Source organism: Panicum hallii, chromosome 2, assembly GCF_002211085.1.
Source record: "Panicum hallii strain FIL2 chromosome 2, PHallii_v3.1, whole genome shotgun sequence".
Classification (NCBI taxonomy): domain Eukaryota; kingdom Viridiplantae; phylum Streptophyta; class Magnoliopsida; order Poales; family Poaceae; genus Panicum; species Panicum hallii.
In genome coordinates, this window is record NC_038043.1 from 4,376,085 (window position 1) to 4,384,947 (window position 8,863).

General features: G+C 44.3%; 1 pseudogene; it reads right to left on the bottom strand.

The window, feature by feature from the left end:
- On the bottom strand, positions 1-8,638 carry LOC112882128 (annotated as a pseudogene).
- Positions 8,639-8,863: the final 225 nt, after the last annotated feature.

Sequence of the window (8,863 nt, forward strand, 5' to 3'; positions counted from 1 at the left end):
TTACGTGTAACACAGGTTGTTAGTTAGCATCTGCAGCGCATCAGCCGAGAAACAGTTCTCGTCGTACAGGACATGATAGTGTGCTGGCCTGCTTGTTCCCTGAAGAAATGCATTTACATTTAGTCTGATGAAAAATATAAAAACTCAGAAGGTCAGCGGCTCCAAAGTATCTGGGACGCACGGCGCCGAAGTGTCGACACATACCTGGATTCCAGCATGGCTACAAAGGTAGAAATCAAACTCGTTGGGATGACAAATGCTGGTATCAACCACAGTTCCTGCAGAACAGCAGAAAAAAGAGTCACAATTCACAATCAAAGATGTGCTAAATTGACTTTCATACTTTGCTGGAAGTGGAGATCTCCCTAGGATACACTGGCCACCCAGCCAACATGGGTTGGGTAGAGGGGTGGTAAACCCAGCCAGCCAGAGTTCAATTCTCACCTACATATTAACGCTACGGTGGATATCTCTTTTCCTTGTTGATATTTTTCTTACTTTTGATTAAAAGTGATAAACAAGGATGGTGACCATCTTACTATTATTAGTAATTGGAGGTTCTTTTTGAAGCCTCTACGTGAAGCCACCTAGGATCCTAGGTGGACACTCTAAAAAATAGAGAAATCATAAAAAATAGAAACATCCGGTAATCAATCCAACAACTTTAATTATAATAGCCACTGGATCTGTTATTTTTTCTAATAAATTACCCACATCTACCATTATAAAAATAGGCTAAAGTAACCCACTAAACATGTATCTAAATTACCCACGTCTGCCATTATAAAAAATAATCTAAAGTAACCCCCTAATCTTCATGCAAATTACCCACATATGCCATTATAAAAACTATGTCAAACAACCCACTAAGTTTGTATATAAATTATCTAATTATATCATTATTAAAAGTAAGTAACTTCTAAATCTGAATCTAAGTTATATAATTATAACAAAATATTAAAGTGCACCAATATAAAATTCTAAATTACTATGTCTATCATTATTAATATATTATTTATGTTATTGCTTATATAAAAATAATACCCATGGTGCGTGTCATGTATGGGGGAAAATATAAAAATACCAATTTTTATGTTGTTCACATAGCTTAAACAGATGGTTCAATTAAATACATATCAAATTCACACAAAGTGAAAAATATTGTTACTAACTAAACGTACTACAACTAGATATTGAAGGGTACGTATCTTTAGAGTACTGTGCGTTAGAATATTTAATAGACAAAAGAGAGAATGGGATAGATAATTATAATTATTAGTTATAAGTCTTATTTTTATATTAATTCTAATTAGCTCGTGTGGGAGCACGGGTTGATAGGCTAGTGGTACTAACCAGGAAGAATGTTTCCACTTTTATCAGTGAGATCACAAGAATGTTTCCACTTTTATCAGTGAGATCACGGCTTCCATGAACCTCAGGGAAGAGCCTTGTGTGGTGCCTTTTCTGTACTATTACAAATGTCACTGGGGTAGATAATCACGTTGCATAGAGGCACAAGCCTTCCTGATTGCATCCATTTCATGGAGCAAAACGTGGCTGAACTGTCCTTCACTTATTCCATCCCTGGATAAACAAAAAAAAAAGGTAGTAGGAAGTCAATAAAGCTTCATCCAAGAGTTATGTAAATAATTCAAGCACATACCTGTAAAAAATAATCCTTTCAGGCTTTCGGCCAGTCCTCTTATAGAATGAAGACAGCAACTCCCTGCAGAAAATAATTCAGGCATCTAAGTTTCAAACTATCATCTCTTAATTCACATCCATCATGAACATAAAGGATACGAGTTACCTTATCATTCCACCATTTACTGGGGTGCCTTTCTCTGGATCTGTAGCAGTCCAGAAGAGATTCTGTATAATCTCCTGCCTATGTGCTTGGGCAGAGACCAGAGCTTTATAGGTTGTTACTTGAGGCTAGTCCATGGATGCCACCACCTGCAAAAGGTGATGCCAGCTATCCATTACTTTGTGTCAGAAAAGCCCCCATTGGAAGTTCGGAGCCATAACAATTAGCATTCAAATATGAATCGAAATTTTCATTTAAATTCCTGCAACGTTTGAACAGAACAATTGCTAGCAGAGAACAAGAAACTGACAGCTGCAATAGATGCCGATGAGTCTTCGCCTGCTACAGGATGGGTAACATCAGCACCGAAAATGATTGTTGGTACATCTGAGACAAAAGGTATTCCCCTAGGCTCGAAGGCTCTCTCAAGCACTGTATTGCAGCCTCCAACCTGATAAACACAAAAAATATCACTTCCATGATAACTGAAGCACACCAAAGGGAAGAAAGCAGTAAATTGCACTGACCTTCACATTGACTTTAAGGGCAACGTTTTCGAAATACTGCTTGTTTTTATCGGGCTTTGGATTTATGCACTGAGATACTATATCAAGTTCAGTCTCGCGCAGCCTCTTAATTTTCCCTAGAAAATCGCACAAGTGATAACCATGAAACCAAGCAGAAACACTCATGGACATTTTATTTTTTGCAAAACTCATGGACAAATATGTTTATATGCAGAATGTTGTGCAAAAGTTAACTCTAAGTTTTCTACAGAAAAAATGCAAATAACTTGCCCTATGTGTGCTATACCAAAAAAAAAGACACAAATAACATGCCATATGTGCACTGTATAGACACATGTTACTGGACTACTGGTCAACTTTTTTCCATCGAATTGTGTAAACACAGTTTTTTCCATAACTTTCTTTTTTTCAGAAATTTTAGAAGTGTACAGATATTCAAGGATGAGCATACCATAATGACCAGAAACATCTGGAAGAATCACAATAAGCAGCTGGAGATTGGGAGCCCTCGTGTGAACATCCCTTAGAGCAGCTTCTATGTGGTTGGGAGAAGCTGACTGAACTTCTATCACTGACCTTGGATTGAAAACCTGAAATTCCATTAACATCAAGTTCAATGAGCTCTGGCTGATGATTTATAAGCTACTCGTATCCAGAAGCATATGCACGAATTTACCATGCCAATGGAATTGCACATCTGAACCAAGCCATCGCATATTCTGTCTACAACATGACGTGGCAGCCGCGAAAAGCTCAAACAAGTCCAGCTGTGAACAGTTCCACCATTGACCATTTTCTGAATACATAAAGTGAATATCAGTAGGAAGAGTATTCCAGAACCGACGAAAGCCAACTCTAGGAACCAGAAAATCTTTTGTTTGCATTTTTTCTGTAATTATATATTGTTGGCATTATTCCAACATATAAATGAAAATGAGCTGGCAAGAAAATTATCATATCAGGAAATCTAACTCGCCAACATATAGAATCACCTTGTTAATCATATTCCACTGCCCGATGCTTGGTGCAACAGTTTTGTCCCTTTCAGATTCATGATATTTCAGCTGAAACAAGATTAAATTTAGTCATTCTTGGAATTAGTTATAGAAAATCAAAAGACAATCATCAAACTGAAGATGCTGTATAACAGATACCAAGGGTGGAGGCAGCACACGAGCTTGCACATTCGCCATCTGATTGGCGACGGTGATCCCGAACACCTGTGCCAGCCTATCAGCTGAATAGTTGTTGTGGCCAACCATCTAAACAAGGCAAAAAAAACATTTTAAAAATCATTGCACTTTAAGTTGCTGCGATGACAAAACTTCAGAAATGACATTATATCACAACAAAGTGCGATGAGTAAATTTAAGAAACAAAAACTAAAGTATAAAAAACTATACATTACATGTACACTATGCTTGCTTACTGCCAAATGTATACACTCACTTAAATTTTGCAGTTCTTTGGTGCATAATATGTCAAGAAATCATTTAAAAAAAAACTAAACAGACTGAGGAGTTCTGTGAATACATGGATAAGGATACAGCCAATTTCAGGTTTAAAACTCTAGATATTTCAAAATGAAATTGATATAACAAATTTCAAGAAATTTTAACCCTTCAAAAAGGCAGTGTCAAAGCCAAAGTGGGCTAGAAATGTACATGGATGATATTGTTCTCCCTCTCTTGGGGGCGTTTACAGGTTGCCTTTAGTATGCTAGCCACCTGTGTGTCACTGAGCTTCCGAGAGTATTTCTGCCCTTCAATAATTTCACACACCTGCAAACATGTTATACATATAATTAGCATGGTGCACCAGGTGTTGACTTGTTGAGCAGAAATCACAAATGATGCAAATACTACCTCCATCGGTAAATATATCGGCTTAGAATCATTGCCGGACTGCAGGCAGGGCCAAGCAGTGTATTGCAACTGGTATTTGTAACGTTGTTTGAAGTATTGAACAACAGTCAGAGTGCCATCGTTGCAAGGAAAGCTTAAGATAAGAAATGACAACAAGTAAGTTTGTACTGCAAGAAAAATACTAGACTGAATAAGCATCAAGATGAGATATCAACAGATGAACCTCAGCTGTTCCAGTGGGACAGAAGTAATCCCAGTTATCTTGTAGATGCTCCTTTTGCCCTGCTGGTGTGTGGTCTCAACACGAACTCCACGCAGGGCTTTCTTAATCTGAGAAAAGATATAGAGACAGATCTATTAGTGACTGTAAATAAATAGTATCTAACAACTTTTGTTGACAAATATTACCTTCAAACGATCCCTGTCCCAAAAAGGCTGCGTGGGGTTTGTCACCAGCAGACACTCCTTAACAAATTGTACCGCAGGGATAGATTTATAAAACGAAGTCGAGCATGTGTCTGAATAATAAAAGGGCAATCAAGAGGTTAAAAATTGAAAAGAAATGCACAAAATTCTTATGAACGTTTTAGGGGAAAACTTAATTTTGAACTGCTGGAAATGTATGCCACACACAAGCTATTGTTTTGATCATGTGCCACTAAGTTCATATTTGTGTGTATGCCACCTGAACTTTAGACACAAATTCCAATGTCATAGACATAAATGTGGAACCAACAATGGCACACCAACTTCTGTGTGGCATACACACGAAATCCTGAGTTTCTGCCGTGATTTCTCAATTCAGCAATCTCAATATCAAGTCTCAATCAAAATTGAGTACACTGGTGTAATTTTCAAGAAAGTAATTTTCGGAGAAGATCAATACCAATGTTCAACGAAAGGCCCATTTGAGTGGGGCGCAAGCTCTGGTAATATCCTCTCCAACACTCCAACCCATCACCAATGTCCTTCGCAGCACCAAACTGCTTGGAGAAGAAGGATCTTGAAACAGTGACATAACTGCAAAACAAAAGGAAATCATAACCACATGATCAGCAGCTCCAACAAAACAAGATATTGCAGAAAAGAAAAAGGTGAAGAAATAGCACTGGTATCATACTTGAGAGAAGGCGACTCCCTCATTACAACATCAAGTGCTTGGATTGTGTCATGCGGCGAGTCCCTTTGCTGACCGTCGAGGAACTGCTGCAGGTGGTACAGATTTGCCCGCGCCGCATATCGAATTGTCACTTTATACTCACTGCATTTCAGTAATTAAGAAAACAGGAAACATAGTTCTTAAGTTAACAGCTGCAAGTCACAAAGTAGTGTACGTTGTGCAAAAAAACAGATAGAACCTGTCGTGCTTACATTTCTTGGTGTCCCAACTTGACAACAAAATCCATTGACTTGAATGGCAGCTCGCCTGCAGTGTACATGCTCATGCTTCCATCGTATGCAGGCATCTTGTGGGCGAGAGATGTCGCACCGTGCACCTTGATAAGCTCCGAAAGCAGCACCCTGTTGAGTCTTCTTGCCTTCGGTTGAGGACTGATTGAAACCTGGTATGTATATGGATACAGTCAGAAGGTGGAGCAAAAGAACCGCCTTCCAATAAAACATTCAGTGATAATGAACCGGGCCACAACCATCTATCTATAAATCCTAACCCAGCGATCATCCTCCCAATTCTAACCCAAACCAAACTCACGAGAAAAGATAACGGTGCAGCCTCGAGCACAAAGTCAAGAAGTTCATCTGACAGCCTGAAACTGGATTGATTTTTCAAAATGGCAGCTAGCAATTCTAGATAAATTACCTGGCTTACAACAGGAGGCACAAAAGAAAAGCTCCAAAGGGTGATCGCAACCAAGAAAGCACCAGAACCCTGCCAGGCACCACCCAAACCCAAATCTAAGGGCAGTCCCAATGCTCCTACTAGGATAGTTTTCATAGCATTAACGAAGCTGCCACATAAGCAATTTGATGACATGGCAAGCAAGTTAATGAAGAAAGAGAAGAAAAGAGGAGGAAACCGTTTCTCAACTGACAAACGGCATCTACACGCGGTATGAGGATCAAAGACACCACTGTTTTCGCGTTGGGAGCGAGAACCCGTTTCCAGGTTCTCCATCCGTGGGGCCCACATATCCACCGGCGCCCCCGCATCTGAGCGGCGAGCTGCTCGCCACCGTTGCATCCGCGCGTAGCCTTGCTGACTTGTCCGTCGCTCGTTGTTGCAGGCTTCGGGCATCGCGGCCTGCGCGTCCGTGCGCGCCATCCCAACCGCTGCGTCCCCGACGAGTTGCTCATGGCCGCTACGTCCGTGCGCGCAGCCACGCTGTCGCATCTGCGGCGAGCCGCCTGGCCGCCGTTGACCCTCACCTAGCAATTAGCAACAGCTCAGGCATCCACCTCATCTACTTTGCTCAAGCACGGCAATCCCTGCAACATGCTATCCATCTCATCCTTTCTCCTTTCTCCACCTATCCAGGTTCCAAGCCGCTCTTTCAATTCGAGTGCTCGCGAGATGCAAGCAACGGAAGCAGCACCCGTGTAATGAGTTGTGCGCTATATTAGTGATTTTGTGCTTCGATTTGGACTCTAGGATTTCGATTTTTTCCTTCACTTGGCAATGCAATCAGAGCTTGCGGCCCAATGCAGTCAGAGCTTGCGGCCGAAGAGCTCACCATTGCTTGCACGTGTACTCGCTACCATGCCCCCCACCGCCCACTGCTCACCGTCGCGGCCTGCTTGGCATCGCCGCCTGCGCGGAGCGCAGTCACCGCTGGGCCAACCATCATCTAAAGCTGCGTGCCGGAGTTGCCGTGCCTGCTCGCCGCCGCAGCCTGGAAAGAGCGCATGAAAAGGGAGAGAAAGGGATCGCTAGAATTGATTATGGACCCACACGAAGACTTAGAAGCGTTGTATGCTGTGGTTTCTAAATAGAGTTTCCTGCTGATATGGCATCTATGGAAACCACTGAGTAGTTTCAGAGTTGGGTCTGCCCTAGAGAGCCTATCCACCATGCAACCACCAACATGCAAAAGGACCAAGACGTTGCCTAAACCGTCGATAACTGGCAAAGCAATAATGAAGTGGCCATCAATGCCATGTCATATAGGAGTATATAAGGAAATGGTCAACAATGTTGTGCTTGACACACAGAACCCGAGGTGTCATCATCAACCCGCTTCGTTTGAAGCATAGCGGCCGGTACTTCACATGCAGACCGAGACTTCTGCTCAGAATGGCAAGTGCTGAATTACCACTTTAGGATCTAAAAAATAAGAGGAAATGGGACTGCTAGTACTTCCATAGAAAAAACAAAAAAAATTACCTCTGTCTCACTGTCTGCTTCCTCCGCTACATCCCAACGAAACAAATCCATCCCAACCATACAAGCCCACAATGGTGATCATAATATCATGTACTTCCTCCGTCCCAAATTATTAGTTGTTTTAGTTTTTTTCTAATTTTATAGACTTTGCTATACATCTAAACATAATATATATAGATGTATAGCAAAAATTATGAATCTAGAAAAATCAAAATGACTAATAATGGAGTACATGAGAATAGCATTTCAAGAAAAAAACGCATACGGTGATGATGAACGCATCTCCAACGGATCAATTACTGAAAAATTACCGGCCTAAAACCCTGAAATGGAAGGATAAAAAAATAGAGCAGAACAAGCACGCCCAAACATGAAGACAACCTCAACTAGATCGTCGTGAACAGATCCACAGCAATCAGACGATGAAAACACAAGTGCGCGAGTAGATGGGGAGGAGGGGAGGGGAGCTCACGTTGTAATGGCATATGTCGTTGTCGGCCACTTCGACGAGGAAGTGGTTCGCGCGCACGACGACCCTCCTCCCTACCGTGCCGAACCCCGGGCGCGCCGGGTGCGGGATCCCCTTGTTCGACACCGGCGGAGCCGCCGGCGGCTGTTGCGCGGGCGCGGATCTAGCTGCAGGCGCGGGAGGAGCGGCGGGGTCAGCGCCCGCCACGGCCAGCCTCACCATGCCTCTCGCCAAGTCAGTAGCAGCCGCCGTGGAGGCGGGGGCTGGAGGCGCTGGCGCCGGACCCGACGTGGGCGCGGGCGGCCTCGCGGAAGTCGAGGCGGCTGCCGCGGGAATGGCCACCGGCGCTACAGGACGTGGCGCGGCGGGGCGGACGGGTGCTGCCCCCACGCCACCGCGGCCCGAGGCCGCGCCCTCCCTGCGCCCGAGCGGCTGCTGCGGGTACCCGCCGGCGCCTCGGCCTCCGCCATCACCGCGGCTGTAAGGCTGCTGGTGCCCTGCCCCGCCGCCGCTACCGTGGGACTGCTGGTGCCCTCCCGCGCCGCCGCCGCCGACACGGCCAACGCGCTCGCCGCCTCGCCCACCAGGGCCGCGCCCTCCGGCACCACCGCCCGCGCCACGCGAAGCCATGCGGAAAGGGAAGGGGGTTTTCCGAGTGGCGTCTGGAGGGGAAGTGACGAGAGAAGAACTGATGAGCACACCAAGCGGGGACGCCGAGGTGCGTTTATAGCCAAGGTGCGCGGCCACGCGACGTGGGCGGCTGCGGCCTGCGTGCAAGGAACGGGACGCGCCGTTGTACCCACACTCGCTGAATGTGGGGACAGCGAAAGGGTGGTCCCACCGGTCAGTGAAGTT